At 53.4% G+C, this 18,193-nt stretch overlaps 1 protein-coding gene across 5 annotated transcripts in view; it reads left to right on the forward strand.

Annotated features, from left to right (window-relative positions):
• The first annotated feature begins 15,619 nt into the window (after positions 1–15,619).
• Positions 15,620–18,193, forward strand: part of PRRC2B (proline rich coiled-coil 2B) — a 44,713-nt gene continuing 42,139 nt past the window's right edge. For all 5 annotated transcript variants that reach the window (XM_032200094.1, XM_032200097.1, XM_032200096.1 and 2 more), the window contains exon 1: positions 15,620–15,706. The gene's annotated coding sequence lies outside the window, so the exon portion shown is untranslated. The remainder of the gene's footprint in view (positions 15,707–18,193) is intronic.

The following is an 18,193-nucleotide window of genomic DNA, read 5'->3' on the forward strand; positions in this document are numbered from 1 at the left end:
GCACTCGTTTGGGTGGAAAACCCGCAGAATTAGCCCAGGGCAGCTCCTTGCTGTGGTTCCTCTGCCGCTGCTCTCCTTCCACCAGGCTGCTGTGGCCATCGGGCTGCGCTGGGGCTCGCAGGACGGGGCTGGCTCCCATGTGGGGTGCTCCTGGCAGCCTCCCCCAGCACCAGCACCCCCGGAGCCCCTCAGCACCACCATCCCTGGAGCCCCCAGCCCCTGGTGCGTGGATGCTGGGAGAGCTGCGGCCCCGGTGCTGGCATGCTCGCTGCGGGGAGGTTGTGGCAGAGCCCCCGAGGCGAGTGGCACAGCACCCACGGCGTGCCTGATGCGGAGCCTGCCTGGAGCGCTTCTCCCTGCTGTGCCGAGGGTGCCAGCATCGCTGCAGCCAAATCCAGCTTCTGTCTCTATGGCAACAGCCAGGGATGGGGGAGCCCTCCCGTGTCCTTACGTGTCCCCGCATGTGCTGGGTTACCCGTTACCTCCCGGGGCAGGCAGGAGGCTCCTGGTCCTGGGGATGCAGCCGTGTGGGCTGGGGGACGTGGGGGGAGCGGTGTCAGGGTGACCTGGCTCCTCTGCTGGTAAGGTGCAATCTGGAGGGGGCTGTCCTCAGCTTCCAGGCTGGGTAACACAGCCAGCCGTCCTGCTGCAGGCTGTGCGGGGAGCTGGAAGGGATTCAGCACCCCCCCTGCACCCACAGGGATGGATGCTGAGTGTTTTGGCTCAGCGGCAAGGAGGGCGCAGCAGCAGGGGAAGGAAAATGTCCCCGGGCTTTGGGCTTTCGATCCGTGCAGATGCTGCCTGCCTTCTGGGTCCTGTGTGCAGCGAGGAGAGCGTGGCTGTCCCTACAGCTGGGATCCAGCCCCAGGGGGCTTCTCCCTCCCCAGAGGTGGATAGGGATGGGATGGGATGGGACGCGGATGGGGATCAGCACCATCAGCCGTGGGCTCCTGCCCATGGGCCAAAGTGCTGGGGCATCGTCTGGCTGCGCTCTCTGCTCGCTTCAGATTTAGCAGGGGCTGTCAGAAACACCGTGGGTCTTGCAGGTTTGTTACACAGAAGTCAGCAGCTGGGGACAATAATTTGGGGCCTCATCCTCCACTCCCCTGCAGCCCGTGCTGATGCTCACGCAGAGGTTGAGCCCCGGCTGCCCTGGGGGAGCTGGAGCAGGGTGCTGGGAGGCAAAAATCCAAATGGGCTGAGCTCCTTCAGGACTGCCTAGGGTAGTGGGTGCTCTCCCTGCACCCCCAGACCCCCAAATTCATCCACGCGAGGCTCGGGGAGGAGCCTCCTTCCTGGGGGACCGCAGCCAGGCGGCTCCGAGCACCTTCTGACTTTCGGTTCAGCTAACAGGTGAGTTAGGAAGAAGCCCCAGAGGAGGAAAGCTCAGTGCATGGGCTCGGGGGGCTGCTGCCATCCGTGCCGCATGCGTCCGTGCAGGCAGGAGAGATGCAGGCAGCGGTGGCGGTGATTTCATTTCTGATTCTGCTGCGTGCAGCCAGGGCTGCTCCTCCCCGCGCCCCAACGCTGATTGTGCTCGGCAGCAAAAAGGGATTGTAATTTATTAAAAACAACAACAAAAACAACAAACAAAAACCTACAGAGGGTGCCAGGGAAAGTAGCAAAGCTGGATTATGTCCGTGGGCATATGTGGGAATCACGGCTGGGGTGTTGAGCTCCCCCTCCCCAGCCTAAGCCGGTGTTTTATTTGAACCTCGCTGATTTGGGCTTTGGTGGCCTTGGTAATGCCAAACGTGGTGGGACAAATCCTCACCGCATCAGGGCTGCGCTGCCCTCCCTGCCCAGGGCTGCTGGGATCCTCTCTGTGGTCCCTCTTCCTCACTCTGGGGTGCTTCTGATGGGGATAAGGGACCCATGGGTTTAACCCACTCCGGGCTTCAGACACTTCTCCCCGGTCAGGAAGATCATCTGCGTGATTTTCAGCTCAGTTTCAGTATTGAAGCGATAACTGACCATGCCATTTCCAGGCTAAAAATTTAATATATCAGGCAAAGCCTAAAGAAACAGGATGGTGCCTCCCTTTTGCACAGGTGTGTGCCACAGAGCCAGAGAGCCCCAAACAGCGACGGGGCCAGCTCCGGGCTGCAGAGGGGTGCAGATGACCGAGGTGTTCTCCTCCAGCATCCATCCCAGGGACCCTGGCTGACACCTCCCTGCCCGCTTAACACTTCCAAACCCAGCTAAGGCTGGGCAGGCACAGGGGGGACTCTTTGCTCCCCACCTCGCTGAGACTCGGAGCAGCGAAGATCTCCGTGGCCATTCCCTGGGATGCAAGAGTCAAAGCGGATTACGGGTCCCTCAGCTGATCACATTTATTTCATTATGTGAGCGAAATCCCTCGTAAATACCACCCTCCCCCCCCTTTCCCCTTTTCTTTTTATAAAAATAGAAGGCGGGGAAGAATTGCAGATTTAGGAGAAGTTAATCGCAGGGGTTGCATAAAACCGTTAACCTCGTGCAGCCCGAGCAGCCCCGGCTGCCGTGGGGAGGTGCTGAGGGATCGGGGGGCAGCACTTCCCCAGCCCCCCGAGGAGGGTTTTCCCTGGCAAACCCCTGCTTCCCGAGCAGGGTAAGCCTCTCCAGCTAGGAGGAATCTCATTCAAGGCTTGGCCGTGATGAATGGGTAATTAAAGCCTTGGAGCAAATTGGCTCAGTGGGTCTGGTGAGCGGGGTCGTACCGCAGCACCAGGCAGCCCTGTGGCAAACCCTGCTGGCCCCACACCACAGCTCGGGGCTCTTGGGAACATTGATGCTCTTCCCTTTGTGGTGTGGTCACTCCGAGCCTCTCAGAGGATGAGGATGGATCTGGAGACCTGGGCATTGCCCTGGAATCTCACCCAATTTAAGTATTTCTAACCAAATTCCTACCAGGCGGAGCTGGCTTCCTCTCCCCAGAACGAGCCCTGTCCTTGCCGAGTCCCCTTCCCCTGACACCCCCTAGCTTATGGGATCCTGTCTGACTTTTTTCCTTCCCTGAGGACCAGCAGGCTTGTGCAAGACCATCAGCGCAGGAAAGCCAGACCTGCAGAGATTAATTAAAGTAAGAGCAACGGGATGATGGATGCTGGCGAAACACTTGCCCAGAGACCAAAGTGCCACGCAGTGCTCACATGCACGATGACAACGAATCCACCCCTGGCATCATGGTGCAGATGCCCTGTCCCCACTGGGATTTGCACCTCGGAGCTGCCAGCCCAGGGTGGTCGTGGTTTGCTTCCCCCCCACTGCGAGGGGGTTATTTGCTTTAAATCCCAAACCTACGGCGGTGTATTAACGGCGTGGTAACGCACAGCCTCGGTGTCCAGTGTGAGCCAGGGGTTATATAAAACGCAGCTTCCTGGGAATCAGTGAGGTAGAGGAGCACATGGAGGGATGTGGGGAGGATGTCTGGAGGGAGGCAGGAGGGAGATGATGGATCCGGAGGGGCAAAGAGGCCGAGCAGACCCACGGTGCTTCCTGGCAGGATTTGCTCCCGTCATTGCCCCGCAGCCCCCAGCCCGGGACATTTCCTGAGCCACGTAGCTGCTTTATGGGGTCTTTTGTCCCTGGGTGATCACAAGAAGGGGCTCTGCAAATTTGACTGGAAATGGCAGCTTTTTGGTTTTGTTTTTATAAATTCTACACATTTTTTCCTGCACCTGCAAATGAGCAAACAAACCCAAGACCAGACAATAAAGCAAAACGTTGCCATCCAAATGAAAAGCAAGTTTCCTACCAGGCTGTAAATGAACCCCCCAGCACAGGTCGGTTCTTCTGTCCCATCCCCAAAACGCAAGGCGATATTTAGGTTAAGGAAGTCCGGGGATTGTCTCAAACTCCTTCCCGCTCTCCCTGCTCGCTGAGATGGGAGAGGTGTGCCCAGGGCACGGAGGGACCCTACAGCATCCCCCTGCTCTGCAGGCAAGCAGCAGGCTCGGGGGCACCTGCCTCACTCATCGCCTCCCCCTGGAAGAGCACAATCTCCTCGGGAACCCTCGGCCAGGCAGGAGGATGCCCCTGCCCCGGGAGGAAGGCTGAGCTGGGCTCCAGCCATCATCAGTCAAGTCCCGCCGGGAAGGACTTGTAGGCTTTGCGGGGTTCCTGGTGGCGTTCCTTTTCTCAAAGCCTCCTGCAATAACAGCAGCCGTTGCTCGGCTTCCTTTCTAGATAACCTTTTTCCTGCTGCCCAACGTGTTTATCTGCTGCAGACAGACTGGCAAGATGAACAGGAAGGCTGATACCTTATCTCTGCCTCTCAAGGAGCTTATTTAAGTGCTGGAATGTGTCGCGATGGTAAACGATTGTTAAGAGCCTAATGAGGTACGTGAACCTAAGGACAGGTCCTGCTGGGAGGGAGCACCTTGTCAGAAAGGAGACCCACGGGGCTACAGGATCCCAGGCCTTTTTTGTCTTGTATCTCTCCACGGATGCATCTCCTACAGTGTGAAATGCTTAAAGCCCAAAGCCTGAGCTCCTCGCCAGGCCGTGGTTAATGCTGCAGGCTGCTCCAGGCTACGTGAGGTTCGCTGTGTCCCTCTGATAGGGTTTTATCAGTGTCTGTGCTCAGTACTCGGCCTGGCCTCGCAGCGAGGGCTCACACGTGGTATCTGCACAGCCCCGCACGTATTCCTGCTCGCCCTTTCATCTGGGCTCAGTGCAGGCAGCAGCGAGATGCTAACACATCCATAAAGGTAAATAGGATTTGAGAGCGATCGGGCTAATTGAAATGAACGGGGCTTGGCTGCTCAGCCAGCCTGATACCACGAAACGAGACCTCTCCGGGGACGCTGCAGGCCGGCGGAGCGTCAGCACTTCACTTATTTCAGCCACTGCAAGTGGCAGCAACAGCGAGAGCAATTGCAGGCGCCGGGGTGTGAGCGCTGTGACAGCAGAGGGGCCAGGGAAAAGCAGCGTGGCCTGCGTGATGTCCCTAGCAGCTGCTGCAGAGGGGTGCGACAGGCTTATTTTTGTCCTGTCCCAGGGGAAAAAATAGACGGCGGTGCCGGGTGCCAGCCTGGATGGGAGCACGCCGCTGGCAGGAGCAGGAGTGCTCCTCTCCCGAAATGCAGCTGCGTCCCCGCTGCACCCAGGGGGGGTGGATGGGGAAATGGGGAATGGGACCAGCCACAAGCAGAGGGGAGTGAGCCCTCCCTGTGGGATGTGTGGCCCTAGAGAGCTCTGGGTGTGAATTTCTGCTTCCCAGGGCACAGAGAGGGAGCAATGGGGTCCCTCGGTGTGTGAGGTGCACGCTGCTACCATGGCTGCTGCACCCAAAGTTAATCTGTTCCACCTCACTGACTACTTTTCCATAGCCACACATAAGGAATCGCCATCCCTGAGCAGACCTCAGCCTGTCTATGTTGCTTCAACAGAAGTGCAGGTGACCCTGTGGCAGCCAGGATGGGACAAGATGCTTTATGGGACATCTGAGCAGCGAGAGCTGCCCCATAACCTGCAGCTTTTTATCCCTTGGAAAACTCCCGCAATTAGGCACTGCGAAGTGCACGTCTGCAAGATCCTCCGAATTCTCCTGGCATCTCACAAGGTCCTTGGCTCCATCCCTTTGGGTGGCACCAGGATACCAGCCCCTGGCACAGCCTGATTTGGGGCTGCAGCAATGATCCTGCAGGGAGGCAGGACTGCCAGTGAAGCCCACGTGCTCATTTATTTCCCGACGATGCGATCTGATTATGCTGACGGGGAACTGGGCTCCTAGAGCTGCTATATCCTGGCGTAGCTCCTGGGGCTCAGCAAGGAGCCAGTGACCGACCGTGTCCCAGCAGCTGAATGTCCCAGCAGCTGAATGTCCCTCTCTTGCGGCGACTTGGACCGTCAGGACAGGGCTGGGCAGCCCTGCAGGCAGTGTGATGCTCGAGGGCACCCAGCTCCGACTGCAGCCCCCACCCAGCTTCACAGTTGTCCCCGTCAATGTAAAAAAAAAAAAAAAAATCAGGAATGGGGAGGGGAGGGGGGATCCATCTGAGCCGCTTGGCGTCTGTGTCTTGTGATCCTGAAACCCAAGAGCCCCCCCTGACTCAGCAGGTTATTAATAACCCCCTGGCTGTGCTCCTGCCGCAGCGCCTGCCAGCCCTGGCATCACCTGTCTCCTCCGCAGCCAGGCGAGACGCGCACCCCGGGCAAGGTCAGGGGCTCCTTCCCGCTGGCCCCCACGTCCCATCCCCACCCACAGGGCAAGGCAGAGGTGGTGCGAGGCTCCCAGCCAGCCCCCGAGGACCCCGTGCCTCCTGGCAGCACAGGAGAGGCTCCTGGTGCTGCTGAAATTAGCCTCGTCGCACCCTTGTCCCGGGTCCCCTGTTCCCTTGTACCTAAAATCAGCCCAGGCTCAGTTGCAGAGGAGGTGAGCTGGGTTTTCTGGACCACAGCATCAGGACTGCCACCTGCCTGCCCCCTCCCTGGACTGGGAGATGTGGGGTGGCCCCACTGCTGCAGACCCCAGTGGTGCCCAGTCCCTGTGCCCATACGGAGGGGCTGGGGTCTGTTCTTTGGTCGCAGCCTTCTTTTTTTTTGCCCATGCTTCTTGCCAGGGCTGCGAGGGCAAAGGAGAGGAGCTGCAGGGGACCCTCCAGGTAGGTGTGAGCTGTAGGGGAAGGAACGGCACATTCAGCAAAACCGTGGTGATGACACAGTGTGGGTTTGGGCTGTTCCACCTGGAGCACACCAGGACCTTTCTGGCTCCCCGTGCACCAGGGGGTCCCCAAACACGGGGCCACTGCCAGCCCTGGGGTGCACGGAGCAGAGATGCTCGAGCCTCCTCGTGCCCCGGTGGGCAGCAGTGCCCCCACATCCCCCATACACCGTACAAACTGGCCCCAGGGGCCTCAGCAGTGCTGCGGGGTGATTTGGGGTGAGGGTGAGCCAGGTGTTGTTTACCGCAGCTGGTGCTCATTAGCCAGGTTCATTAGCACTCCCTGGGCAGGTTTTAAATTGGCAAGTGGGAGCCACCTTCAGGCCTGGGGCAGCCTCGGGTGCAGCTGGAGCCCTGGTTCCTTCCCCTGCTCGCTTCCTTCCCTCCTGCTCTGGTTCCCCCTTCTCTACTCACAGGCCCCATGTGCTACAGCTGCTGGGAACCTGCTCTGCAAAGCCCTGACGGAGAGGCTGAGGGGTTGCTCTTGCCCCTATAAATCCCCTGGCACTTGGAACAGCATCCCCAACCCTTCCAACCTCCCCCTGCAGAGTCTGTGTCCTTCCCAGCCCAGTGGCTCGTGGCAGAGCTGGGCTGCTTGCTGGGCCCTGGAGGAGCTCCCTGAGCCCTGCTGGGAGGAATGGCTCCATCCATGGCTTATTTTCCTCCTGGCTTTGTTCCTCTCCTCCATCCCTGGTCCTCCTCCTTTGGTCTCCTGTGAGCCCAGCAGGCAGACTTGCCCCTGCCCTTGATGGGGACCAGAGCTAGGGAAGGAGGCAGCATGAATTTCCCCTTGTTTCCCTGGCTGAATCAGCACCTCGGCTCCACTTTGTGTCCTGAGCAAGGGTGTTTGGGCTCTCCATCACCATTGTGGCCATTTCCATCCTTCTGTGCCCCTTGGCAGGACCAGATGGCCAAACGCAAGGGACTGCTCTGCAACACAGATTTAATTCAGCAGTTCGACCCCTTCCCTTCCCTCCCTGCTGCTCTTCCACCACCTCCACCTCCCTCATTTCCCTCCCAGGACTGTTTCCATCCTTTCCCATCCCCTCCACCTTTCTCCCCTCTATTTCCCCCTCTCTCCCTGTACACCCAACCCACATCCCAACCCAGCAGCGGGTGAAGGATTTCAGTCTCTCGCAGCAGGACCACCGCTCATCGCCTTGAGCTCCTCTCCGGAGACAGTCGGTAGGTGCGGGACCCCCGGGGGGGCATCGAGCTGTCCCCTACATCCCACCCCATACCCATCCCACCCCAGCCCGGTGCTCCCCGGGGAGATGCCGGGGCCGGATTGCGGCCGGCGGCGGCTCCCAGGCTGGGTTTGTCGCTCCCTCTAGCGGGGACGAGGCAGGATGGCGCTGGGCTGCCGGGGGGGTCCTGGGGGGAGAAATCCCGGCCCGTGCTGTCGAGCTGATCCCAAAAGACTCCCCATCAGGGCACAGGGAGGTCCCGGCTTTTTGGGGCTGAAGCTTCTCGGGTCGGGAGTACGTCTTTCTAAGCAGGTACTCGGCTCCCGCTGGAATATTTAGGAAGCGCGGTAATAATTAAAGAGACTGAGCTCATAAGGGACTTGGTGAGACCTGATAAGGCAGAAGGGACAAAAGTAGTCAGGAGAAAAAGGGCTCACTAAAGCGTTATTTTATAAATCCTCTGTGAAAAATGGGGGATGCTGCAGCTCTGGAGAGGCTCCAGACGGTGACCTTTACCGGGGGGCTCTGGAAGCGAATCCCACAGCCCCTGCTAACCACAAGTTGTCAGCTCTGTCCGCATGTGTGCAGGATTCACATGTTGGCCAGGCTGTGATCATCCCGTTGCAGATCAGAGGCAGGCTTGTCAGGGACAGCGAGAGTCTGCTCGCTTGCAGCAGGGGTTGCAGTTCTCCCCAAATCACTCGTTCTCATCAGCTTCATCACGTTCAGAGGCAGCTGATCATTCCCTTCGGCGTGGCGAAGCGAGATATTTTTGAACTGCGAAACAACAGCTGTCTCACAGCACATGGAGCGGGGGAATCAGATGGTTGGGATTGAAGGCTGGAACCGTGAACCCAAACACGTCCCCGAGCCTGCATTCCTGCCACATCTGCGGTCATTGTGAGGGCTTCGAGGCAGGCAGCAAAACCATGTTGGTTTAAATCTCGACTGAATATCAGGCACTGCAAAAATCAATTACTTTAAGGTGCCTCAAAATACCCTTAATAAATTTGGGGTGACTATGGGTTTGCCTGTCTGTGTGTTCATTTTCTGGGAGGTCTGCACCTCTTTGTCAGCGCAGGCCTTGTGGCCAACTCCAGCCTGAAATATTTGGCTGAGTTTGTCCCCAAAGTAGACTGTGGTTTTTATGAGTGGACAGACCAAAGTGAAATAGCATTTTCAAGAGACAGTGGCTTTTGTTGCTAAAACATCCCCATCAGTTCTCCAGAGGTTTGGCTCAAGCATTGTTTGGGACGATTGCTGATCTCCAAGTCAGAGCCAAATAAAGCTGATAAAATTGCCTAATGCAGCGACCTGCTTATGAATGGCTGTAAAAGTCAGACAGGTTGAGCTAAGGCAGTCATGTGTTGCCTTTCTCGGAAATATTTCTTGTGCTTTGAGATGTGCTTTCTAGGATACTATGTCAAATAACTGAATTCCCATATTTCTCTTGATTTCCTCCTCCAAACTCTTTGAAAAAAGAGAGTTTGACAGAGGCTAACCAAAGGTGCTAAGTTCAAAAGCAGACACTCCTAACTGGTTTTCAGCATGCTCTGGTGGCAAGTGCTGCATTGAACAAAAAGGTCCTTGCCTGATGAAACTTCTTTAGTATTTGCAGTTAAATCTCCCTGGTTTCTTCTCTTCTCTGAGTGTGCTGAAATGCCAGCATGTCACCAACAGTCTTTGGAGTCTTTTCAAGAATATATAAACAGTTTTGTTGTGAGGAAGGTGCATGGGGCTTCTTGAATTTTCTTGATTTATGTTCCTGGAACCTCTTCCTATTTATGCAATCAAGGCTGTGGGAAGGCTTCCCGGTGGCTGTAGTAAAAAGGAGACTGGGGTTTTAAATCTGGACTAAGAACAGCCTTGTTAGCTTCTGAACAGTGCAGCCAAATGAAAAATCACGAAGCCAGGATGAGCAGAAGCTGTAGCCTTGTTTTGCAGTTACACCCAGGGAAAAACTGAAGTGATGGCTGATGAAGTGCCTCCAAAATACTTGCAGTATCAGGCAACTGGTATTTGATCCTCATTGCAGACAAAGCTCAGCACTAAAGCCAGCTGAAAGCAATCCACTTCTCATTGGAAGAATAGTTTCTTCCTTTTAATCAGCCCTGTTTTAAATGATTTCCTTTTTTAGAGCCTTAAATAGTCATTTTATTTCATCCTTCAGGCAGCCAGCATTCACTCACTAAGAACAGCATAGGTCTGCAGACTTTAAAAGGACAAACAATAGTCTGGCAAACGGAAATGCTTCGATGGCATCTTGCTCTCATGCAGAGCCTGCGGTTCCCATAGGCCACAAAGGAATAAAGAAGAGGAACTTCTTCAGCAGCTACAGGAGCAAGAGCTGCTCACCTGTGAAAGTTAGGGGAGAAAAAAAAAAAAAAAAAAAACAAATCAGACCAGTTCGGGCCCCCAGTCCTTCCTGCAGTAGGAAGGAACTGGAGTCAGTGGGTCCGTCCTGCCTTGGTGGTGAGATTTGGTGGAGAGCTGGGGGCAGACAGAAGGGACCCCTAGACTTGGGGGTGGCCAGACCTACTCTGGATGCCTCTAGGGAGGGGATCTGGGTGCTGGCACCCCAAGAAGGTGGCCGCCTGCCTTTGTGAGAGCAGGAAAGAAGTGGCCAACCTGGCTGTGTAATGCACAGGAGATGGGAAGTGAGTGCAACCCACCCAGGCACCCAGACTGCTGCCCTTCCACACACAGCTGGCCAGGCAAAGGAGGGAGAGCGTGCAGCCAGGGATGCCAGAACCAGATGACACTCTGAGGGAAGGAGGACTTTGGGTAGCTGTGAGGATTGTTTTTCTTTGGGTCTGGAAAAGACAAGTTGTGTTTGACCAGAGGATTTCTCTATTGCAGTTATTGATGAGATAGAGCAAGCTGGGAAAGAAAGGTTCTTTTCAGTGAAAACAGTAAAGTTCTGACATCCCTCCTTTGATACACAATGAAAACTTGACATGTAGTGTTTTTCTTTTTATTTCCGGAAACACCAGCAAGAACACATTTTCCCAATGGTTGAAGCAACTCAGGTAGAATATTGAAGACCTTGATTAAAGTCTGTGGTTTACTTTTCTCTTTTATATTTTCCCCTCCACAGGGCATGTTTTTTTTTTTTTCCCCCACACCCATCTGTAAAATAAATCTTTGTGCATATAATGGTTCAACAATCTCAGGGCCTGAGATGAATTCAGTACCCTGGGAACCAGTCAGGTATTCAACGAATGTTGTAGGAGGGAAAAAAAAATGAAGAAACACTACCAAGAAACTCTACCAACCAGGTCTGAGAGCAGGGCTGCTGTAACTGCATGGCAAGACCCTAGGCACTTAATTAGGCACAGAGGGGACCATGCCACAGCTTAGTGTAAATGAGCACAGTGTTGCAGTCTTTGCTTTCCCTGATCAGATTTAACCCAGTTTGGAGGAAAAGCCAAGACTCCTCAGTTTTCATGCTCTTTTCACGTTCCCCACATTTCATACTGTATCTGAGCTTGGAGAGTTGAGAGGCTTCAGCTTCCTCTCATCAGAACCTCTTTTTTCTTAAAAACAATTGTATGGAACCATCTCTACTGATATTAAGTCTAAACTAAGAGGGGAAAAAGGAAGCCTTTTATATGTGAGGCCTAGGGTCCCTTTGTTCTGTGTGAGATCTATCTTCCAAAGCACGTCCTTATATTTGGATAACACAGCATCATAAATGGGATTCCAGAGACCTGCCAGAGCTGCTCATGTCTTCTTTCCCACCTCACATATTTGACAGCTCGGCTCTATTCATCTTCTTCCTGACTGGGTTTGGGTCCTAAGGCCCCATCCACTTAGTCGTGGGCCTGGCTTTCCCTGTAGCTGCCTCAGACAAGATAATGAAGTCAGTGCAAGCACGAGGCACTTCTTGATTTAGACACAATAGATTTTCACACTTCAGGGCATAAACCAGCTCCTCCCTTGTGGGATTAGAAAGCACATTCTGCCGTGGACAGGTTACTCCACAACTGTCCACAATGTTTCTTCTGCAGCAGCTGATGTTGGCTGCTGTCTGAGATGGATGGAAAAAACAGAAGGACCATGATCTGACCCCATAAGGTAAATGCATGCCTTGTGTATGCTGAACGGCCTCTGGATGGAGTATGGAGCGGGATCACTTTGCTTTTTTGCAAATGGATTGTGGCATTTTGTGAATGACCATAAGGACAGTAAGGGGCTGTCTTATGCTGCAGGCTGCCGTTTACAGCTGAGCAAAGTGATAGCAAAATAGCGTAAGAGCATTTAGCCTTCAGTTTGCTCTGCTGTAAACAATCCTGAAAGATGCAGGCCATGGCTGAGGATTTATAGATGTAGAGCAAATGTTTGAGGAAGCTGCAGAATATAATAGTAATTCAATTATTTCTAGGAAGCCTTAGAGCACAATACATTTCTGTAGATACAAATTCTATACTAGGGCTGTAAGCCCTCTGCAGTGGTTATTTTCTATTTGACAGGATTCTTAATTAGTGGAAGGATGAAGCACACAGCAGGGTTCCTGCGTTCACTTGTAATTAATCCTGGGAAGAGGAAGCAGGAGGTTCTGACTCTCACGTCCAGGGGAAAATTGGCTCAGCAGTCTGGCAGAGGTCAAAAATCAGAGTGGGAGAGCAGTCCTTCCAGAATGGATCCTACATAGAGCTGTGCATTAAACTTCATCCAGGTGAAACCCATTCATCAGTCTGTCCAAATCTCCTCTCACTATCCCCACCCTGCTCACTGTAGTCTGTTGTGGGTCTAATCACACCAGGTCTCATGTTAAACCCATTCTCATTTATACACAGGCAGGTGAAAGGTGCTGCTGCAGGATTTTCAGAGTGTCACAGGAATTCATCACTTTATGCCAAGGTCTGGTGTCATCCTCATGGACCAGGTTGCAGAGGAGCCATGCTTTTTGCTTCGGTGATAGGAACGTCTTTTCACTTTTCAGATGGTGACCATCTCTGAACAAAGAAGAGCTCAGCCCCAGTACGGTCCTGAGCCATGAGACTTTACAAAGCTTCGTGGAGGTGGCCTAAGTGCACTGTGAGGCACAGGTAAAGAAGCTGTCAGTTTGTGGGAGCTGCAGCGTACACACCTGATAATGAATATAGAATTGTCTTTCATTTGTTTACTTTGTCCTTTGATCTCCACAACAGGTTGCATTAGTTTTTTCTTTAATTGGCACATCTATTCCCTTGGCCTTGGATTGTTGCCTTGGAGATGCACATGGGACCTTCAGAGAAGTGCTTATTACAGCAGCAGGTGTGCATAGCGCTGACCTGGACAAGCCTGTGTGAGTCACCTGCCGATGGTTTGGGTTGTAGGTGGCTGCGTGAATCATTGAAAGCAAGGGGATCCCACAGTGCCCGACTCCTGAAGGGCAGCATTAATGCCTTTGGGTGTTTGCTGTTATTGTGCATCAACAACAAATAGCAGAAGATGGTTTACTCCTCTTCTTCCTCCTCATTTGCTGACAAGGGCTGTGAAACAGCATGGTGCTGCAGGGTAGGGCACCTGAATGTGAAAAGCAGCAGCCCAAATCAGAGGCCCTCTCTGGAAATTTGGCTGACCTGTAGCTTTGCTGATGGAGGACAGTGAGGTCTGGACGGGCAGGTAGCAAGTTAGAAGAGCTATTCTTATTTGTGTGTGTGCGTGCATGTGTGCACTTGTCTGGCCAGACAAGAAGACTGATAGAGAAAGAAAATCAAACAGGCCAGACTAATATCCTGGTTCCCCAGAGATTTGGGATGAGTGGGAGTTTGGTAGTATCAAGGAGGGTTGGCTTCTCCATGCAAGTGCTTGTAAGAGCAGAAGCAGAGGGCATTGGCCTGCTGTCTCCAGAGAGGAAGAAAGTGCTGCGTGGAAGATGAGATGGGCAGAAGCAGTGTGATACTTTGTTATCCAGAGAAGGAAGGGATCTGACAACCAGATGATGGTTTTTAGCAGTGCTTGTGCGTCTCTTGGTAGCTCAGTGCCTGGCAACTTCAATAGCCGTGCAGATCAACTGTAGGAACATCCCATATGGTCCAGAAAGCTGTTCCTGCATTTCCTCCCTCTGTACTACTCCTGATGACTGAGATCAGACACATCTCTGCTGAGCACTAAGCCAGGTGCCAGCCCTCACCCTGCTCCCGTAAGCCTGGGGAGAGGTGGGGGCCATTCCCCTGCAGCACCAGGGCTGTGTGCTGCAAAAGCCCTCTAAAGGCACCTTCCCTTCATAGGGAAGGACACACAGCGTGACAGCACAGGACTGGTGACCCATGAATAAGCTGAAGAGGGCATTTGCAAGAGGCCAGTTCTTTAAATAAGATTGCCCAGGTGCTTGTTATATGCATGCGTGTATAATGTGTATTTACATGTATGGGAGTGATCTAGTATTCCTTCATGATTTTCGGAGGCTTTTTTGTCACTGTGGTGGCCCCTGCCAAGATGGTTCAAAACAGGCAGAATTTAGAAACTTGAGGCAAAGCAGGGGAATGTATCATGTAATCTATGCAAAGATCTTGAAAATGTTAAGTAAGCCCAGATTTTAAGGATTTTAGTGACTTTTCTCTAATCAAAACCACCCTAAAAATGGCCTGCTTGTCATTTTCAAAAAACGCTGGACAATTTCTAAAAACAAACAAACAAAAACAACAAATGCATCTATACCTACAGCCTGGCCTTTCACTGCAAAATGTAAGCTGTCACAATGCTGAACACCAGCATGTTACAGGACAGGAAAGGGAAAAATAAAGGGGAAGATATTTTGGCCTTGCATGTGAGGAGACAACTCCCAAGCTATACAAGATGCCCTGGGTGAGGAACCGCACTTTACGGCAACTTCTACAACATTTTTAGTGCAAACTTCTTGCCAGGAATGCTGCTCAAGCTGTGTTGACCTGCGTCTCTGTTCAAGCCTGTGGGGCTTGAGGCTTGCCTCATGAGGCTACTTGTGTTTTATGGCTGCGTAAGGTTAGGTTTTGTTTTGTTTTCAGGATAGAAGTGCTTACGTTGCTCTGCTGCATTCATTTCCATCATCATGAATGAAATAAATTTAACTGTTTCTGGAGTGAAATCCTTCCAGGGGGCAGTTCCTCCAGGTTGCCCACAGAACCAGGGAGGCATACCAGGCTGACTTCACTGCTGTCTGTGGAAAGGGAAAGGCTCTGGCTGGACAAAAATCCCCACAACAGCTATTGCCCTGCTGCTCTGCCTGGGTTGTCCTCAACAAGGAGGCAAAAACTTCAGGGAAAGTCTCTTGTAACCCCCTTGAAGGTACCCCTAGGGCGGGTGGTTTGAGCTCAGGACTGCTGTAGGGCGATGTGGGGGGCGAATTTGGGGCTTGCGTGTGGCACTTTGTGGGCAGACTGTGTGGGATGGGGTGCGTTGGGTGACTTCACCGTCCCCAACCCCTCTTAATTACCCCCGTGAGGGGCTCGGTGTGTGGCGAGGCAGCCAGCCCTGCTGACTCTGAGGTGGTAAAAATCCCCCCTCGGGGAAACAAGCTCCCCTCAGAGCTGAGCCGGAGCCTGCTCCGGCTGTGTGGACAGCGGGTGGAGAGCGAGGCTGGGGCTGGAGGAAGCCGTCAGGGCTCAGCTCTGCCCCTTTCTTCCTCCTCCTCCTCCTCCATTTTGGGCCGCCCCTCAGTCGCCTGGCCGGCGGGGCTCTGCAGGCGGCGCTGTGCCCTCCCGGGCGGGATTGACAGGCCGGGCCGAGGGAGGAGGAGGAGGAGGAGGTGGAGAAGAAGGAGGAGGAGGAGGAGGAGGCAGCGGCAGCGAGAACCCGTATCGCCCCGCCGCCGCCGCGCAATCCGCCGCCATCCGCCTCGCCCCGCGCCCATCGCCCCTCGGCACCCGGCTCCTCAGGCGCTCCCGGCTCCCCGCCACCCCCACAGGTGGGTTTCGGGGGGCCGGCGGCCGCGGGTGTTTGGGGCGGTGAGTGGGGCCGGGGGAGGGAGAGGGGGGAGGAGGAGGAGGAGGGAGGAGGAGGAAGAAGAAGAAGAAGGGGGAGGGAGAGGGAAGGTGGGACGAGGCAGCCCTAAAATGGAGCCGGAGCCAGCGGCTGCGGCACCCCGCGGCCTCCCCGCCGAGGGTGTCCCCCCCCCCACACACAAATAGGGGCGCTGGGGGCTCCCCCCCCGTGATTTGGGGCTGCTTTGACCCCGCTGTTTATTGTGTGCGGCCCCCCCGGGGTGCTGGGGGCGTCTGGGGCCGATGCGGGGCCTGGCCGCCGCCCCCCCCCCCCCCCCCCTTCGTTCCCCCATTCCCCAAGCGAGGGCCGCGCTGTGAGGCCTGGGGAGAGATTTGGGGTGGATTTAGGGGTTTTTGGGACTCCCCCCTCGGCCGGGCCCCCCCACTTCAACCTCACACACACCCCCCTAGGGGGCTGGGGGCGGCCTCGCAGCCCGCCGCGCAGGCAGCTTGTTTTTTCCTCCTCGCCTGGAGGGTGACACAAAGATATTTTTGTCGCGCCGTGCAGCAAAAACAAGGGGGATGGATGGCACGGCGAAGGCTGCCCGGGTTTGTTGGCGTGAGGGGAGCCCCACGAAAGGCTTCCTGAGGCCGAGAGATGAAAAATACAGGCTGCGAGGCCGGGTGTCCCCCCCACACCACCACCACCATGAGGGGGGGAAAAATGGGGGGCTCACCCTGCAGCTGGGGGAAAGGAGGATGCGGTCGGGGTGTTTTGGGGCTCGTTGAGCTTGCTAGATAGGTTTGGAAAGGTGTTTGTGCTTCGAGAAGGAGTTTCACAGCTCGGGGGGGTGGGAGGGTGTCTACTGCACCCCCAACAGGGGTCCTGGGGTGCAGGTGCTGGGCTCAGGGTTTGCTCAGGGTGCTGGTTAGCAGCTAGCAGGGTTTTGTTGTTTTTTTCTTGTTAAGGTGACTACAGGCAACCCCCTCGGCTGGGAAATCAGAGCTGACCAGGTTTGAATGAGCTGGGAGTTCGGGGTTTTGTTAGGAAAGTTGTTTTGGTTTGTTCTGGGGGCTTTTTCGCTGTTGTGTTTTGTCTTCCAAACATCAGGAAGGTGGGATACTCTTGAGTATCAGCTCATCAAGTATTTGTGTATTAGCGTTACTGGTGTTTGGGGCAATAACGTATGATAAACAAATATGTTCGGTCCTTAAGTCGTTCTGTTTCTAGGAATAGGTATTAAATGTAAGCAGGTTGCAGTGGCTTCATCATCTGCTGTACCTGGCTGGGAGGGAAGGCATCCCTCCCATTTCAGGACTGAATCAAACTTCATAGGGAAGGGATTATATTTTATTTATTTTTTGCTTTGGACCTTTTTTTTCCTGGTTGGAATACCTATCTGCATGTCTCAGTTTAAAAGAAATACTGTAAGTGGGCCTCAGTTCCATCAGGCTCCTGCAAATTTTTATGGGTACATGGGTGATGCTACTTCTTTCAGAACCATAGTCCAAGAGGTTCTTCCAGTTAACAAAATGTATTTGGGGGGAACGATAAAGAAGACCTCTTCCACGTGACCTCTTTGAAATTCTCTAGTACTTTCTTTTTATAGTTAAAAAGTTCAGATTAAAAATCATACTCAGACAAAATCACAAATGCTGCTTGAGATTAGTGTTCTTTTTCTTAATTACATGTTTCCTCCACCCAGTCCTAGCATGCATGCTGGTAGCTGTATTTTGGTTTGGTGCTTAATTCGATAGCCACATTGAGCATAAGGTGATGCCTCTTTTATTCCCAGTCGCTTTCACTGGTCTGGTGTTCTGCACGTCTTGAGTAGATGTCACACGTCTTAGGACATCTTCAGCCGTGTTCACTGATAAGAAAACATGTCTATGTGACTTGGACAGGCATCTTTTCTCCTAAAAATCAGTAAAACACATAGGCATTTATGCAGGTTTCCAAAGTTGTTATTATATGGTGCCTGTCACTTTGCATGGAATTTTTATTTATTTTTAGTCTATAAGAGCTATTTTTTTACGGGAGGAGCCAACTTTTTTTTTTTTTCGAATTCAGAGACATTTTTCTTTGGTCCTACAGTATGTGTTTTGATAAACTTTGGGCTTTTTTTTCTATTTTTGTGTGTGCATGAGAGCTAAAAAATGAAACTCAGCCAACCTGGATGAAGAAGGGAAAGTAAGTAAGTGTTGGAAAGGAGAGGCAGGATTTAAAAGTATTTTAGTTTTAATAAATATGAGTAATGTTCCTAAAGAATCATTATTAAAACGATTTAACTTTTATAGTGACATTTTAATAAAGCCTTTTATTAAAGCTTTCTGTAAAACCTAACTTCAAAGGCTAATTTGTGTGAACAACCTCCTCCTAAGAGTCGGGGTGGCATTAGAGGCTCTATTTTTCTCGTGCCTGACGCAACGCGCCCTGGTACCTGGCTGAGGGATGGTGTAAAGACAAATCC

The sequence above is a fragment of the Aythya fuligula genome, chromosome 19 (assembly GCF_009819795.1).
Source record: "Aythya fuligula isolate bAytFul2 chromosome 19, bAytFul2.pri, whole genome shotgun sequence".
NCBI lineage: Eukaryota > Metazoa > Chordata > Aves > Anseriformes > Anatidae > Aythya > Aythya fuligula.